This window comes from Parasteatoda tepidariorum, chromosome 1, assembly GCF_043381705.1.
Source record: "Parasteatoda tepidariorum isolate YZ-2023 chromosome 1, CAS_Ptep_4.0, whole genome shotgun sequence".
Classification (NCBI taxonomy): Eukaryota; Metazoa; Arthropoda; class Arachnida; order Araneae; family Theridiidae; genus Parasteatoda; species Parasteatoda tepidariorum.
In genome coordinates, this window is record NC_092204.1 from 58,567,644 (window position 1) to 58,587,392 (window position 19,749).

The following is a 19,749-nucleotide window of genomic DNA, read 5'->3' on the forward strand; positions in this document are numbered from 1 at the left end:
AGGAGAAACCTGTTTACAGAATTTTTTTTCCCATTGAAAATAACTTTCCTGAAATGTTTAGAAAAGAAAGAAAGAAAAAAACACGAATAGATAAAAATTTTGAAGTTAATTATTTTTATTTTGTTCTGGTTATTACAGCTGGTGATGAGATCTGTAAAGCAATAGAAATCTGGAGAGACAAGTGGAGAAATTGGTATCTCTAACGTATATCAAGGACACCAATTTCTAATCTTTTAACACGCCTTTAGTATTTTTTATGAATTTAAATTTCAAGTTTTAAATTATACGTACAATGGAATCTCGAAACTTGAAATTACGTTCCCGGCCTTTAATTATGGGTATTATGTTCCAAAACCGGATATTACAAATTCTTGAATTTAGGGAGTTATTGTTATTTAATTATTGTTTATCGCTCCATAAGATTTAAAAAAATAAATAAACAAGCTTTTGCACCAGGATACCGATAGTATTTAGATGCTTTTCCTGGCCTTGCGAAAGCGGTCACAAAAGCAAACCGCCTCTTATTAGTATGTGTTTTAATGAAAACCTTTCTTTTTTTTCCCCTTAAAACAATGAGTAATACATCTGGATGAATTAAATTCATTATGCAAGAATAGTTGCTCTAAGATAATTTATCCATTTTTTTCTCTCTTCCAATGAACCTTTTTGCATTCATAGAAATCCTCTGTGATGGCATAGTATTTCTTTGTTAAGTTTTTCGGTCGTCTCTGTTGTCGGCAAAACTGTTCCGAATTCGAATTAGTTTCGGACCAGACAGACGTAAACGTGAATAAAAGGTTATTTATATTAAAATTAAAGTCTGGTAGTCTTTGGTTTTTGCTTTATGGATTAACCAAAATGGATCCTTTCCTTCTTTTTATTCATGCGTTTAGTTTTTTATTATTGTATATAAGATTAACTTTTTCAAAGTGCAGCAAATCAGGCATGTTACACGAGACTGGCAGTCAAAATGTGGCCAGCTAACGAATCAATAGCTGCTCTAGGGAACTTAAAAAGTTAATTTTTGTTAAGTTAATTACACTTTATTTTGAATTATTTCTATTTTTCTCGTACAAAATACATAGTTTAATTTAAGAAAGTTCTATGCATTGGAATTAGTAAATTATTTTAATTAAAATACTATTGTTAAGTTTGGAAATTGGAAAAGGGTGCACAAGTAGGAATTCATACCAAGTAGCAAATGAGAAAATTGCATAGAAATAGCAATAAGAAAAACAAAATTATATGAAACATAAATTTCTAAGATCCTTTGTCCAATTTTCGATAAATATGCAATTAACAGGGCTCATAAGTGGTAGTAGTTATCAAGATGAATTTTTTTTCTTCATAATCGTATTATTATATGAATTATAATTGAATAATTATTATATTTATTATAATTGTATTATTATTGTTATATTTATTATAATTGTATTATTATTATTATTACATTTATAACTTCTAGAAATTAATTATAAATCTAAACAAGTTTATATTAATCTTAAAATTGGAAATGAATTTTTAATTCTAAAGAGAAAGCTAATACTAAGATACGTTCAATTTCTTAATAATAAAATTTATATCACTTTTTAAGTTTTTTCAGGTGTACACTAACCTTATTTAAAATGAAAAATGTTTTTTTAAATTAAGTTTCCTGTGTTTTTTTTCTTCTAAGTTATTTTATAAATCTAAACTGATAAAAATTATTAATAAATATTTAATCGCATTTATTAATAATTTTTATTAGTTTTTTCATGATAAAGTCTAATCCATAATTGTTTATGATAATTACATTTTGTATGTAGTTTGTAAACAAGAAACCTTTCATAATTAATGCTAAAATTACAGCTTAATTGAATTAAAATTATTATAAGACTAAGGATTAATACTCATTTTTATTTCTTTTCTTTAAAAAAGAAATATTGTCTTTTGGTTCTATCAATAATATATAATTTTGCTTTCATTGTGAATTGAGTTTGACTAAATGAATAAAGATTACACGAATTTTCGGTGTAGTTAGGATATTAAAAGCAACTAAGTAAATAATGTTTTTTTTATTGGTGCACATTATAATATAGATTAATAAAAAAAATTGGAATTACTTAGCAAATTTTTACATTGCTTTTACGATTTTCAAAAGTCATTTTAATTATGAATATATTTTCACACATTTTTCCTGATGCAGCCACAGTGTGAGGAAGAACTATTAAAATTAACGCCGTTCATTAAATCACGGTAAGTTGTTGACTTATAGTTTATTTGATTATTGTTTTACAATAAGGGAGTGTATAAAGCTTAGCAAAGGAAAATGTTTGGAGATAGCTTTCAGTTTTTGTAGACAAATTGCGCAATACTGCATGGAAGCTCATTTAAATTAAAAATACTTCCATACTGTTTCAACTTAATCGCGGTGTGATGATATGAAAGAATATTTGATATTTCATAAAACAAATATCATGCATTCAAATTAAGATAGAGTTCAAATCAATTTAATATGTTGTTTCATAAAACAAGCAACATGATTAAATTAATATTTAATCTCGTTTTTTTTTCGTAATTGGAGGTTTTATGAGTAGCTAATAGTATTTGTATAAGCGATTGAGAACGTTCTTTCCTCACGACAGTTTGATCAGAAAAGTTTACCTTTCTTATCTCGAATCACGAGGGTAGATTAGAGTTAGGATAGGCTCAGTCATAACCCTTGAGCTCAGCCCGCAGAACCTGGACTCGATACAGGCGCAAACACGTTAGGGTTTCCTTGTTTACGTTTAGATTGGTTTTTAAATTGCTTTAAAAAAACTTTGTTTTTCATTGTTTTTGAATATTATTACATAGGAGACTAGAGAAAGAATTTTTTTATTTAGTCAACCAAAGATCGAATGATGACTGACCGAAAATTTTGACATTTACTGGATATGTTAGTGGCTCAAATTATGAATTCCGTTTTGAAAATGTGTCTTTAAATACACGTCTTTGCTTTGGTGTTAAATGTTCGCCCCATGTCATTTTCTTCTTTAAGAGTAATATGCTTTCTCTAATACTAACTTTATACTAATGCCTGAAAAAGAAGTCTATTAAATATGTTTTCAAATAAAAAAAGAAAACTTCCTTTGCTGGTTACAATTGACGTGTCAAAAGTCATGGTCAAATTCATGCTTAATAATATTCATGATAAACTACATAATTGAGTATTATTAAAATGAAGCAGACATAAAAAAAATAGTTTTATTTTTTGCTCTTCAAGTTTAAACATACGGAGACAATCTCTTCTTTTTTTATGAATTAATTTAAGCAGAACGACGTTTAAATGTCTTAAATTGAATGATACTACATTAAAAGAACTAGCGAAGTTGCCAGAATTTTTCAATTAATTAGATTTCTGTTAAAAAATATTTATGGAAATAAGTAAATTACTATCTTGTTTTAACCGTCCTATAATTTTGAAATTAAAGAAAGTCATTATTTAAAATAGTTACTCATACTCTTATATGTGTAAATGCAGCAGCTTTTAAAATTTCTGACAAAATTCGCAAACCAAGTGCCTCTGAATTTGTGTGTTTATTTTTTACTACACTGTAAAAAATTCCGGATCAAATTACGGTAAATAATGAATAGGCACTTTGGGTATATCATCCGTAAAATATTATACCGTAATTTTTACAGTAATATTTATATAATTAGCGTGATTCAGTGATTTTACTGTAATTACTACTGTAAAAACTATGGTGTATAAGATTTTTGTTCCGTAACATGTGCCAGTAAAGATGGATTTTACGGTAAGAAATACCGGCACCCAGAGTGCCGGTAATTTTTACCGTAATTTGATCTTGAATTTTTACTGTGCATCGCCTCATTTTTCAATGAAAATGTAAAGACCAGTCTCTATTCTAATTAAAACGCATCTTTGAAGTTAATAACTTTCTGTAGAAGTTAAAAGTACAGTTAATTTGGTATCTAAAGTTATTATAAAATTTTGAGACTTGAAAGTTACATGCGTATTGTAGATAACACGCCTGTCTAGTGCCTAATGTTATGGTTTTTTGATAATTTTTGCAAACTTAAACTCTACAGAGGAAAGTTTTTGAGAACTATGGAAAATTAAAACTTCCCTATTTTCATTTCTTTTTTTAAATTAAGTCTTTTCTGGAAGTTTTTTAAAATTTGTGAAGGTCTCTTTTAACTTTACAAATTTATATAATTAGAGGACATTTCTTTTTATCGTTCATTAGTAACTTATTTAGTTGTCCGGAAATTGAAACTTAGCCACCTTTATAAATTCTGATTGTTAATCTTCATATGTATTGAACACACATTTTATTTTATTTTATAACCGTCGTTGAACAGCCGACCCAATTTTTGGGTTTACGACTACTAATGTTCAACTCTGTAGCCTTGTAATTTTGAACCCAATCCAGAAGACAAGGGAACTCCTAGATCAAGTAATGGGAGACATTTGGAACATTAGGAGACTTTTTGTTGGATCTAACCCGCATTTGCGTTACATGGAGGGGAAGACCACGAGAACCTCCCACGGTTAGTCTGGCGGCAAGGGGACTCTAACCCATGATCCGTCTACCACTGAAGATATTTCACGTCAGTACTGTGGTCAGTGCAAGCCGGATGCGGAATTCGTATCAGACAGCCATCGCCGGGATCGAACCCCGGTTCACCTGATTGGAAGGCGAACGCTCTATCCCCTGAGCCATCGCGGTTCCTTGAACACACATTGAAGTTTATTTAATTGTTTACATAAATACCTATCATAAAATATTAATGAATTTTGCATTTTAATATACGACGAAAATTCCTCTTCGCTGCTACGGAAAATTTCTGTAACTTCGGAAATGTAAGGCTATAATAGAAGCTCTTGTGAATTTGGGTTGAGGGATTATTTCATTCTTTCTTTTTTCTTGTTCTAAATTTTAACCTCTATTAGAATAAAAACATTTACTCTATTCTTAAAAAACCTGTTTTAAGTAAGAACTTTCTGAAATAAATTGAAATAATAATTCGAAATATATTTGCGGTCTCTAACAACAACAAATCTTCTATTCAAATTATATATTTCTTTCGAATCTTGCTATTCCAAATAAGGAAAATAGGAAATTTTTCTTGTAAAATTATAATAACAGAATTTTGAACATTATTATTACTTTAATTTAGTAAAAAAAAAATTAAAAAAAGAATTCAAAAGAAGCCTATTTGAGTTGAACGAGATTTTTTTGACTAAGTTGGAAAAACGCAAATTTAATGGAAAAACTAAAATCTCTTTTGAAAACTAATTCGGTGAGTTTAAAAGAGAACAGCATTTCTTTAGAATTATTTATTGTATTGAAAACAACGTTTATTTATTTTGTACAGCATTATAATATTTATTTTCAGAAGGAATCATTCCCTATAAATAGAATGAATTATTATAAAAACAGCCATTATTCTGGAATTAAACAATAGAGAAAGTAAATTATACGTTATTGTGTAAAAAACTGAAACAGGTTGTTAAGAAATCGTATTTAGAAAACTTATTTATAATGATGTCGATAAATATGCTCAATGTATACTCTTTATTTATAATCGAGAAAATAAAAATTTGTTAAGAGTATTCAGTGTACATTAAATAAACAAAACAAATCCTTTCTTTAAGAAAAAAAAATTACTTTATAGGACAAGAATTTTTTGTTTTGTTTTAATTTTAAAACTTATAACATTTTTTTCCTTACCATTATTAAAACAAAAAGATGGAAAATTAACCTCTATTGTCAATTTCATTTTCAAAAATCTATTTTATTGAAATTTAATACATAATATTTTATATAGTTCATATATAATATTTAATATAGTTCATTTCAGCACATATAAAAATACAAAATTAATTTTTAAGTTCTAATAATTATAAAGATAATAATTAAGGTGCATACGCACAGAATTTTTCGAATTAAATTTTCGTTTTGAGATATATTTTGCTGATAATGAAGTATTTATAACAACTCATCAGATCTAAAATAATATAATCTAACATAAACCTGATCGTCAGTGGGGAAAAAAAACTGGGTTTGGGATCCAAAACGTTACTAATATATTTCTCATATACAATACATTAAATACATTTCTCATATACATTAATTTTGTAAACAATACAAATTACCGATAAAATTTAGAATTCTCCCAACTTATAGCGTGAAATGGTTAATCTGACAGTTAAATCTTGTGACAACTTCTTGCGAGAACTCTTCCATGCATTAAAAATGGATAAATTTAATATTCTCGCGAATAAATCAATGACGCGTTTATGTGTCATGATATTAATGGCGGTTATTTATTTATAATACATAATGGTTAAATATATACGCAAATAAATCAAGAAAACATTAAACTAGGACACTTGTCAAGTAAGATTTATATTTAACGCGACTAAATTCTCAGTTTTGTTACAGCCACGCCATGAGGCTTTTATGTTTATTCATTTTTTATTTGACAGTAAATTAGTTTAAAAGTATTATTACACGCAATAAATGAGAGGAAATTAATTGCGTTTTAAATTATATATTTATGACTAAGTTTAATTAAATTTTTAAAAGGAAGTATAAAAATTATTTCATAAAGTGATTAGTCATATTTCAAACATAATGCTGCTTTGTTAATTCTGCGCCAAGTAAGTTCCACAATTATTATAATTTTAACGTTAATTTAAACCAAATTTTCAAATTTGTAATTTTAAAATTGGAGGAAATATTTATTTTTAATGTATATTATAAAATGTATATTTATGCATCAAATAATTATATATTTATATATAATGAAATATTTAAAATAACTAATTTGTAAATAATAATATTTCAATTCAAAATGTCTTTTTTATTCGATCAACATCACATAAATTTTAAAAAGAATAACATTTTATGACAAGACATAATACACTTTTACAATGGATAATATATGTATTTCATCACGGTAGTTGTCAATAATGCATTCATTTAGAAAGTACCACATTAAATTTTTAGAAATGGTTCTAAAAATGCATCATGATAAATTTTTGTAAGCAAAAGTTTGTTACCGCCTGCTAGAGGGCGATAGCGTCTACGTTGGGAACGTATGGAATGGGCTTATGTAAATTAAAAGTTAATATGGGTGCTTTGAGGTGACTTATACTCGCAACCTTGTGTACTGAGCCGCGGTGGCTCAGGGGATGGAGCGTTCTCCTCCCAAAGAGGTGAGGTTCGAATTCTAGCTGTGACTGGTTGATACGAATTCTGTTCAAGGTTTGCACCAACCACAGTGCTGACGTTAAATATTCTCAGTGGTAGACGGATCATGGATTAGAATCTCCTTGCAGTGGGGCATACCTTTGAAGGTTTTCGTGGTTCTCTCCATGCAGCTTAAATTCGGGTTAGTTCCATCGGGGACGTTCCATGAGGCTAGTTTGTTCCACTGCTTGATCCAGGAATTCCCTTGCCTTCTGCGTAGGGTTCAAAATTACTAGACAACGGAGTTGAACATTGACAGTCGTAGTCTAGGCTCAGAATTTGGTCAGCTGTTCAACGCCGGGTATAAAATAAAGTAAAAACTTTCGGTGCTGGAAAAGTTTAACAACCTTGCTATCTTACCATTCTATAAAAAGTTTCACTTCAATCAGAAATGGAGTATTAGGAACATTATTAGAATTATAGAACAAAGTGGTAAGTTTGTAATTTGGCTCACATTCAGCAGTTATTCTAATCTTAAAAGGTATTTTTCTTCCCGACTGAACATAAGAATCAAGAGGAATAGGCGTAAAGAAAAAATTCGAAATATGCTTTTGATCATTTTTGTTTAAGTTTCGCAAATAAACTGATATTTACTCCAATTGTCATTATCTTTCGAAACATGATAAATGCACAATAATAAAAACAATATAATAATAGTTTCACAATAATAATAGTAAAAATATTACGGATATTGTTCTAAAATGTTAATTGGTTATTTCTGACAAATCTAAAATCTATGCAATTCTGCACTGAGCATTATTGAAAGCATAGTAAGTACACGGAGAAATTTTTTTTTCTTTATTTTAAAATAATAACATTTCTGGTTAAAAAAAAGTAAAATTCTGGTAAATAAAATTAAAGTACACGATATTTAAACTATTCATTTAGTAACTGTTCTGATCATATGATAAGGGTTTACTGGAAATTCTAGTTTTGAAAATTTTTGTTCCTATTACCAGACTTTTAGCAAAAAATGCAGAACTGTAAGTAAATTAAAACGAATAAATGGTTTTTCTGCAGTGCTCTATGTTATCATGATAAAATATCATATTTTACTCAATTTTATCACAGATTATAAATCCATATTTTTTTGTTAAACTTACCAAAATCATTACCAAAGCGATTCGATAAAAATTACCGAGCTTTTTGGTGTTCCCATAGAGACAGAAACACGGTAAATTTTACCATGTTCTGCAATTTCTACCATACTTTTTAAGTGTATTATACACTTATCTGTATTTAAGGTTGATAAAAATATATTCGCTTTTATGTAGTTTGCGTTAAAGTGTTTCTCAGCATCAACCAAACTGGTTTTCTTCAGTATAAACAGAAATAAAAGTAAATTGAAGGAAAAGAAGAAGAAAAAAAAAAACAATCTGCAGTATCAAATTATTCTTTCAAAATAACCTCACGTATTTTTTCTTTGCTTTACATTTTTGAGAAAAATTCCACAGCAGCATTAATATTACCAAGCGTTATTTTTAATCTAATTAATTCTAGTTTCCAAAATTTTTTATAACAGGAAAACCAAGAGGATCTCATTATTTAGTAACATCATTGTTGGTTTAAAATACAAGTACATATATTTATAAAATATGCATTCGATTTTCACTAGGAAAAATAATTCTTAAAAGTTCTAACTCTAATTCTTTGTTGAATGAAAACCCGACTGCAGTCAATTTCATGGTTTCAAAGAGCATTTTTCTTTATCACTCAGGGGGAAAAATATAGAAGAGTTAATGGTATTTTAGCTATGAGAATTTTTATTACCTTATAATAAGAAAAATAAAATAATAAATCTATGGTAAGTAAGTATCATTCCTTCTATAACATTGCTTAAAAAAACTATGAAACGAATTATATTAATTATACGTTAAATACATTGCGTGAGTCCTTGAAAATCAGAAGTGGCACCTGTCGTTTGTGAATGTTAATGGTCTTATAAGATGATACTCATATTGTATTAGTCTGGAGAGATACGTATTATTATTGATCAGTGGAGATTCAATGTTAAACTTTTGTTGTTGTTTTTTCCCATCTTGTTTTTAGATAAAATATTTTAGAATTTTGTTTTTTTATCCTTTAAAAATATTTAAATTTAAAGGAAATTGATTGTCAACTGTTTAAAAATTCGAGATGGAAAGTGACAGTTAAATAACTCGTTTTCTGGTCCTAAAATTTTTTTTTATTAATATCTACTTCAAATAGAGTAAAAAAAAAAAAAACATATCACGTTTTAAATAAAAAAAATTCCGATTCATTTTTGACTCGAAAAAATTGCAAGATTATAATTTTAAAGATGATAACTACATGATACGATAGCTTCGATGTAGTATGGTAAAACAGAATAAAATGTCAAAAAATTACGGTATTAGTACCGGCGCTTTGCGTGCTTTATCAGTAAAATCCGTTTTTTCTGTAAAATATTATACCGTAATTTTTACAATAGTACTTATTCAATTAGAGTGATTTTGTATTGTTGGCACAGATCTTACTGTAATTATTACAGTAAAAATTACGGTTAATCAGATTTTTTGATCCCTAACACAGTGTGGTACGCGTACCCCCAGGGGTACGGGAACAGTTAAGTGGGGGTACGCGGTCTTATGCGAAATATCTTGCAACAAACGAAAATTTCAAAAAAATGTATTTAAAAACAAAGCTAGTCATTAAAATTTACGATTACGTGTTTTTCTATTGGCTATTTTTTGCAGAGTTAACAGTTAATAATTAGTGGGGCCAACAGCCAGTTGTGATTCTTAACTTTTATGCAATTTTTTATAGTAAAAAATGCATTCATTTTTTATTAGTGGTACACAGCGTTACGAAAAATTTGGAAAGGGTGCACAAAAGTCATAAGTTTGGGAAACACTGCCCTAACACATTGTAGTAAAATTGGATTTTAAGGTAAAAGCACCGTAATGTGATCTGGAGTTTTTTACAGTGTACTTTTAAATTACGAGCTTTCAAGTTTTAAATAAGAAGGTTTCTAACACGCTTTTTGCCCCTAAAAAATTATTATTATTTACTTTCAAGATGATAAACAACTGCTACTATAGTTTTGACGTGACATGTTAAAACGGATTACTTTTATATAACAAGTTTACAACTTTTAAACAACAAGGTTTCCGGCTCCAATTTTTTTTATTTATTTATTTATTTTTATTATTCGTTTGAAGATGACAACCAACTAATATTTTATTTTATTTTATAACCGGCGTTGAACAGCTGACCCAATTCTGAATTTACAACAATCAATGCTTAACTCCGTAACCTTGTGATTTTGAGCTCAATTCAGAAGACAAGGAAACTCTTGGAAGAGAACTTTTTGATAGAATTAACCAGCATTTGCGTAACATGAAGAGGAAAATCATGAAAACTTCCTATGATTAGCCGAACGGCAATGAGTCTCTAGCCCTTGAACCGTCTGACTATGAGGATATTTTACACCAACACTGTGGTCGGTGCGAGCCGGGAGCAAAATTCAGAACCAGCCACTGCTAAAATTCGAATCTGCTTTTACTTTTAAATATGAAGTTCTCGAGTTTTAAACAACTAAGTTTGATTTGTTTTCTGACCCTAAAAAAATTGTTATTGTCTGCTATAAAGTTACTATAAATTCTGTAATTTCGACGCAATCTGTACATTTAAATAAAGTTTTCTGACTTGTAAAATAAAATTTAAAACAAAGATTGTTACGAATTTCTGCATCTGACAACTAATTGATACCATTTCGATGCAATATGTTGAAATGAAAAAATTTCAGAGATAGAAATTACACCGAGTCATTAGACCAGTGGTTACCAACTGGCGGCCCGCGAAGCCTTTTTTGTGGCCCGCAAACTAAAATATATTAGTTGTCCTTTTTTACGGACAATTTTCTTAAAAAATCTATATGGGTTTAAAACACTTTTATTTCGTTACAAAAAAAAAAAAAAAAAANAAAAAAAAAAAAAAAAAAAAAAAAAAAAAAAAAAAAACTAATTTCTTCGTTTCTGTGAAATTTAACATACCAATGGAGCAAAAAAATTTATTTCTCAGGCTTTGCATCCAAGAAAATATTTATTCAAATACAAAATTAATCCAGTATGTTGCTAAAAATCTACTTCTTATTTTAATTTGTAATTCAATACGTTTGTTTTGTACAGCTTGATAACTGCGGCCCGTCATTTGACTGATGTTTAATTGCGGCCCCCAGCCTCATGTAAGTTGGAAACCCTTGCATTAGACTATTGCTTAAGAATTTTAAAAATATTTTTTTTCCCTAAATCTCATCGTAAAAAGGTTTAACTCCAAATTGTGAAAATAATTTAAATTTTATTGTGTCTACTCGCTAAAAAACAATAAATTGTCTCATATTTTCAAAAACAAAAATTAATTACCATTTATTACCACTTATTTTATTAACATTAATTAACATTTATTTTATTTTCGATACAAAATAAGTAACAATTGTTATTAAAAAAAAGTTATTTACATGCAACGCATAACTTTTTAAATAAATACTGATTTATGAATTATAGATGCAATAAAGAATAGAGCAATTCCTTATGGGCAGATTATTAGAGCATCGTTTAAACAAACTATAAAATTTGATGACTCATTCAAAGAACTTTCACTTAACTAACAACTAAACAAAGCCCTTTCTTATTTTAAACATCAAGAAATGCATTTATAAAAAAAAATCAATTCTTGAAACAGAGACATATATAGAATTTTCATTCTTAAATTTTATAGTTATTTTTGTTTTGTTATTTTTTCAGATGTTTTTCTACATCCGGAGGCAATGAAACAATAAACTGGATTTTATTAGCCAAGAGAATAGATGTATAACAAGGCATCTACAATGCATTTTTCAAACAGTCTACGTTGTAATCTGAATCAAATTACTATAAGAAGTACTGGCACTCAGGGTGCTGGGTGCAAGGACTTTTTACCGTAAAATCCATTTTTACCCGAAACATATTACGAAACAAAAAATCTGATATACTGTAATTTTTACAGTAATAGTTACCATAAAATCACGGACTCACTGAAACTAAAATGTTACTGTCATAATTACGGTTATAATATTTTACGGAAAAAATGGATATTACGGTAAAAATAGATTTTGCTGTAAAATTTTTTTACAATACAGAAACAGAAGAAGTATGCAATTTAAATATAGTTAAGTAAATTACCTATGTGCTCAAACTGATATTTTTTTTAAAACTTTTTATATACATTTTATAAATATGTATTTATTTATTTGAAACAAATTCATTAATTTATTTAAAAGAAATTCCATTGTTAAAAAGTACTTTTATTGTATAATTTATAGCATTCAAATGCAGATTAATAGCTATACATATTATTTCAAATAAAATTGTTATTTAATTATTTTTATAATCATTGGTTTTCAATTTTCATAATAGGTTTTTAGAAATTTTTGTTCGCCAATTTTAAAAATCTTAGTTCTTTTATTTTAAAAACCATTAATTGATTTTTAAAATCCTTGTTAATCTATTTTAAATGCCAATTCAGCAATTTTTAAAATTATTGTTCTTTTATCTTTAAAAACATAGCTCATTATTATTAAAAATCGTTGCTCATTTATTTTCACTTCATTATTCATCAATTTTTAAGATAATTTTCCTTCACTTAAGAAGGCCCATTGCATTACCCAGAAATTGTTCAGAACATTGATTCTTTTAAGATCATTGTTCTTCTATTTTCAAATCAATTGCTCCGAAATTTTTAATATCATTATTCTTTTATTTTTAAAATTATTGTTCATAAATGTTTAAGATCATTGTTATTCGTGTTAAAAACCAATTTATATCATTTAAGAATGTTATTCTATTTTTAAAAAAAATATTGCTCATAAAATTTTTAAAATTATTGTTCTTTAAGTTTTAAAACCATTATATTCATAAACCCATTTTAAAGCTGGTTTATGCGGCTCTTACCTGCTTTTTAAGCTTCCTTTCTTACTGTTGTAACTAATTGGGCACCTACAATTCGAGAAAAAGGCGAAGACCGCTGAAATCAGTTGGCTGTATATAAACAAGAGAGCGTGTTATCTTTATAGATATTAAGCTTGGTCTGTTCGCACTATTAATAAATTTTCGGATCAGATCCAATCAGGTTCGACACCCTAGCGTGACGTCATTTGCATGTACCCAATTGAAATACTGATCAAGAAAGAGAATACGATATCGATTGATATTTTAATTATTTGAATGCCTAAAAAAGCGCATTAGCGAAAAACTACTACGCTCCTCAATTTATATCTTGAAATTTTAGACGAAAATTAATGCTCATTTAACGTATATGACTTTATTTTTCTTGTCAACTTTTATTAATGATATTCATTTTTTATTTTGATTGTAAGGTGAGCATGAGTTTTCAAGGTAAAAGTTTAACTTCAAAAATAATATTTCTAAAGGTTTCTATTAATTTAAAAATGACCCTATAATAAAATTTATTGTAAAGAGAACTATGGGGCGAAATTAATTAAAAGTCTGCTATAAATGAACTACACAAAAGTCCTTGCGTTGTCATCCAATTATAAAGACTCTGAGAAAAACCAATTTTTGTCCACAGGAAATAAGTTATAAGCAAGAGCTGCTTGACAATTAGCAAAACTATGATCTTCAACAATTTTTAAAATATAAGTAATGACACTGGTTTTAACAGGACAAAGTTTAATTCATACAAATAAATTCTTTTTTCTGCTTCAGTATCAGATTTAATAGATAAGAGAAATCTAATACAAATGCTCTACAGTGAAATACCATTTGAATAATTTCATATTCAAGGCAATGTCCTTATTTACAATCCATTGTTTGTGAGTTCACATCTGTATATAGAATGAAGATTCATGACATTTTCTGCATATTTTCCTTTGGAATCAAAATCTGAATTCTCATTGTTAGACTAACCCATAATAGTCTGCAGCTAATATATTAGAGATTTTTGGTTTAAAATGGAACATATATTTTGAATATGATTTCACCAGCAAATAAATTTCGAGATTAATTTTGCCATTGTGTAAAATAATATTCTTACTAAGACTATATTTATGTGTCTGCTTGTGATGGAATTAGCATATATTTTAGGATGGTACTTGGTATTTTGTTAAGAATTTTTCTAAGAAACACCTGCAGTCTCTTAAATGGAATAATACTTACAACAGCTGAATAAATCACTAAGCAAATAAAAATTGAATTATTATATAAACTATAACAATTGATTGGAACTAATTGTTTTAAGAGCATGGTCATAAGAATTATTATGCTAATAAAAAATGCATTTCTGCAGCAACCCGTTTTGGATTAGGGGAGTAGTGGAAATTAAGTCTCCACAATTTTATGACGTACGGTATAATTGCAACAATGTCTTCAGCATTCCGTTAAAACCTCTTTTACTTCCCAGACAAATTACTATTTATCGATGTGAAGCAGGGCGGAATTCAAATCTCTACTGGAGATAATTATACTGATTTTATGTTGAGAAGATGCGAATGTTTGACTTTCGATGAATTATTTGATAAATGGTGGATGTAATTGATAATATAATTTGTTGTAAATTAATTGTAGGATAATTCATGCAAAGTTGTTGAAAGATAAGTGTTGCAAAGTTATTGAAAGATAAGTGATGCAAAGTTATTGAAAGATAATTGATACAAGGTTATTGAAAGATAATTTATGCAAAACACGTTTTCTTAAGCAGAAATATTGGTGTAGATTAAGTTTTAAATAGCTCAAAGGGGCATTTTATATTGAAAAAAAAAAAACCTTCTTAGAAAAAAATTGACTAACGCCTTGTAACAGTAGTGTGTTTGTTTAACTTTATTTATTTATTTAGTTTTTTGCCGAGCAGATAAGCTTCTTGCTACTTTATTTCACTTACACGAGTAACTCTTAAATATTCTCGATTATGTAAGTGCGGATTGCAGCAAGATATATGAAATAAATCTGTCTTCCAAGTATCTTCTGTTTGTTCATTTACGCATAAACGGAATGACACTAAAAGATATGTCGCTATAAGCATCCATATGCCAGGTGTGAATGAAGTATGAATACGATTTCCATATAATTATGATTTCATAGTTTCAGCTGTTTCAAAAAGCGTCAGTCATCAATAACTGTATGACACATCCGATGGAAAGAAAAAAGTTAAGTCGTTCAAATCACGAAAAAGTTATCACCATGTATATATTTTTTTTTCCAATTCGAAGCTGTTGTCTCCGAATACAAAAGTATAGAAGAATGCTTAAACAATATGTAAACCGAAAAAGTGTCTTATTTCGGCTACTTTAATCAATAGTAAAAAGTTTATAACTTTTATTATTGTTTGAGAAACCGATAAAAAGAAAAACTGATTGTTTCAGAGAAAGTGATTCTGAAACTATTCCATTTTTAAAATCATTATGTTAAAATTTTGTGCTCGTTTTCTAGCTTTAATATTTTTAAAAACAAAAAGCATATAAAAATTCAGGCATTAAATTTGCTTTAAAATTTTTTATAACTTACAAATTGTAGCTGTTAAACAATAAGTTAACCAGAAAGTATCTAATGGTTTTTTTTTATAATGACCTAAACCAGAGAACGATCAATCTCCAATTTAGTACCCCCAGAGGTATAATTTGTTATGGGACATGGAGGACTTTGTGATCCGACAAATTTAATGTACGGTAGAAAGGCAGTCAGTCTGTGATTTGTGAAGTGAACTAGTTCTCGAAGTGGTTTCGGTGATATGAACAGTTGGCGACGTGATTATCGGCGATATGAGCCAAACCGATTTCTTTGAGTTCCAAGCTATATTTTATGAAAACCTATATTTTGTCGAATAATGAGACAAATACATAAATAACTTTCATACATAGAAATGTTGTTCTATTTTAAATAGATGCGATAGAATAAGCTCATTAAAACTAAATATATAAAAACTGAGTTTCGTTTGGATAAATAAAACGCATGAAAACAACTTAAGTCATCTTCATTCATTATGTGCTGCAACATTTTTTTTTTTATTCCTTTCGGTTAGAAGCATAAATAAATTTTTATTGCCGCATTAATTCACCTTTAACCATGGCTGCTCCATCCACAGTCATTCCAGGGTCGTCGTTTTTATGGTTCTTGCTCAGATTTATTTTAGCATGCGCCTTAGATATATTCTGCGCAGGAATAAATAAGATATTTATAGTGAAATTAAATTAAGTAATAGATTATCGAAGAACATTTGTTAAATGAAATGTTTTACACAATGAATAACTGTGTTGGCCTTCTTATATGAAAATAATTTCTAGTAGCAACACACTGTTTGTTAAACATAAACGTTATACTTGCTGAATGTAAATTACTTCTTTTTATTAATAGGGCGTGAGCTTCTGACACCATTCTAGAAAACTTCTCAAGTGAAATATACTTCTTTTTTTATGCAGGGGTCGAATAAGAATTATATTTCTAGTTTCGAGGCACATAAATACATAAATAAAAGAAGATAGTAAGCTTTGCCAACAGATTTTATTTATTTTTGCGCATCAAAAAGTCTTAAATTTATTTATTTATTTTTTTTAGTTGTACAATATATAAGCTTGAGAATTTAATTGCTTGCAAATTTCTGCATTCGGGTGATAAATTTGCAACTTCATTTTTATGTACTTTTTTACTCATTTTAATGAACTTTACAAACCTGTAAAGAGACGAAACACAGTTGCAATTCTCGGATTTGATGAGTTCTGTCAAGTCAATTGTTAGAAGCAGTTGCACAATACGCTCGCGAAACCAAGTTAATTTTTATGCATAGAATTCAGTAAAATTATATGGACGAAATTCTTCTTGGGACGCTAATGGAGCACTAAGAGGGCAATGAATAATCGTTGTAACTTTTAAATAATAACTTTTAAAATTCAATTTCTTAATTGTACAATATATACGATTGCGTGTTTAACTGCTTGCGAATTTCAGCTACTTCGGTCAATGAACTTACAATGTTTTTTATTTTAATGAACTTGCAAACCTGTAAAGAGACGAAACACAGTTGAAATTCTCGGATTTGATGAGTTCTGTCAAGTTTTGGAGGCAATTAGAGGACGCTACTTGCTAGATCAAGCTAATTTTTATGCATAGAATTCAGTTAAATGACATAGTCGAAATTCTTCTAGGGACGCTAATATTGCACTAGAGAACGTAACTCAACTATAGCCAATTGGACTGTTACCGCTTACAATTTTTTAAGTGTTACCATTTTGTTGTTCAATTGCAATGTTTGCTCATTTTAAATGTTTTTCATTCGAAAAGGAAAAAGGTTTTTTTAAAAAAAGTTTTTTTTAAAGGAAAAAAAAAAACTAAGCCTAAATTATACTATTTTCTGCAAGTATAGGAATTAAATTATTTCATTTATTTTAGGTGTTATTGATATACAGATTTAAATAGAAAAAAGAGAATCTTATTTTACTATAGTTTTTCAATCCGAATTAAGTTTATTTAGAAAAAAATAATTATTGTAGCTTAATAGATTTTGTATTCGACATCATTCTTGATAGATATGTGCATTCGACTTTCTTAATAGATCTGTGCATTCGACATCACTCATAAAATAGATGCGTTTTAAAATTAAAATGAATTTGAACATTTTAAAAAAGATAATAAACTATACTGTTATACCATGCAGTACCAGATTAAAACTTTTATTTTTTTGCAAACCTACACTGAGGAAAAAAGCATGGTGAGAACTATAAGAATATGGTAAAATTTACCGTACTTCTGGCTCTAAGGGAGGGACCAAAAAACTCGGTAATTTCGATCGAGGCGCTTTGATAAGGATTTTTATAAAACTAACAATAAAATATGTTTTTATGAGTCAAAATTTGGTAAAAGTGGTAAAATCTGGTAATTTTATCATGATATCTTAAAGCATGGTTCGAAAATCCTTTATTAGGCTGAATTATACTTTTCAGTTTTGCATGTTTTACTAAATGTGTGATAATAATAACTATAATTTCGAAAACCAGTGTTTACGGCACACCGTTTTCATATGTAAGAAAAAATTACCAATACTAAAAGAATACAAAAAATTCTAATTCTAAATTAACAAAACTTCTTTGAAAAAAAAAACGCTCTTAAAAGCAGCAGAAATTTCAAAAAAAGAAAGAATAAATGTAGCAATAAAGGAAACGAAGGAAATAAAAATAAAAATATGATCACCGAATCCGACGTCTTCAAGGCGTACCGGCCCGGTAGCCATAAAACAAAACCTTCTCTATTGAGAGAGAGGGCAAATGCCTAAATTAACTCCCTCAGTATCCCGAAGCTTTTGCATAGAAGTCCAGGAAAAGAAACATGAAATACATCGAATCAATTCAGAAAAGAAACTCAAACAAAATCATCAGAAAATAGAAACTCACATCAACCAAATGAATAGTTTGAATAGCATATATTTTGGTTTTGTTAACTAGAATAATGTGTTTTTTATTATTGTTGTTATTAGAAACATCATTACCATACAGAACGGTAATTTTACCAGAATTTTTTTCCGTGTACAAATCACAATACCTGTGATATTTATTTATTTATTTTGTCATAGGCCTTGTTATCAGTCCTAACATATCCAAGGAGTAAGGTTTTGACGTAACCATCATTTGACGTAACTTGAAATGATGAAATTTATGATATTTCCTAGAAATTTACCACCAAAATAAAATAAAGGAAAGTGTTGAAAAAAATCACGAAAATTTCCCAAGCGTGATAATATTTTGCCTTTTATATACCGATTCACGAAATACTTATGCAAATAATTATCGTAAATTTTTTTTAACACTATAACTATTCTTTTCTCAAACAATATTTTTTTCCGTTTATCTTTGTTGTACGCTTAAGTTTTCTGACAGACGGGAGTAACTCTTTTGAAAATAAATCTAGAAACTACATTACCTTTTTTTATTTCAGATATGCTTAATATTCTCTACTCTCGTTTGTATGTTTTGCGTGTGTTTACATACATAAGTTCTTTAGGCTTTCTCTGATTTATAAAGCATTGTATTAAAACTGTATAGGAGAACATAAAAATTTTAAACACATTTATAAAAAATGAATTGCTTTTAGAGAAAGAATAAAATGGAAGAATTTGAAAAACTTACAAAATCTAATTGCGGTAAAAAATTCTGGATCAAATTGGGTAAAAAATGCTAGCACCCTGGTTGTATCATCCTTAAAATCCATTTTACCAAAAAATGTAATTTCACCGTAAAATTTTATACCGTAATATTTTATTAAAAGTGACTGTACAGCAAATATTACTGTAAATGTTTCGGTATATAAAATTTTTTATTCTGTTAAATTTCACGGTAAAAAGTACCGGCATTTAGGGTGTCGGTGTGTTTTACAGTGCACAGTGAAAATAATTCTAAAAAAAGTATAAAAATAATGTTTTCAATATACAAAAATAATACTAAAAATATACCATAAATATTTTTTAAATGTCTATCAAACATTTATAATCTATGAAAGTTAAGAAAGAACCT

General features: G+C 28.1%; 2 long non-coding RNA genes across 4 annotated transcripts in view; one reads left to right on the forward strand and one right to left on the reverse strand.

The window, feature by feature from the left end:
• Positions 1-12,403, forward strand: part of LOC139425555 (uncharacterized) — a 36,893-nt gene extending 24,490 nt beyond the window's left edge. Inside the window, exon 2 of the long non-coding RNA XR_011636766.1 lies at positions 12,005-12,403. This is a non-coding gene — a long non-coding RNA (uncharacterized lncRNA). The remainder of the gene's footprint in view (positions 1-12,004) is intronic.
• Positions 1-19,749, reverse strand: part of LOC139425554 (uncharacterized) — a 69,906-nt gene that overhangs the window by 47,288 nt on the left and 2,869 nt on the right. The window lies entirely within an intron of this gene.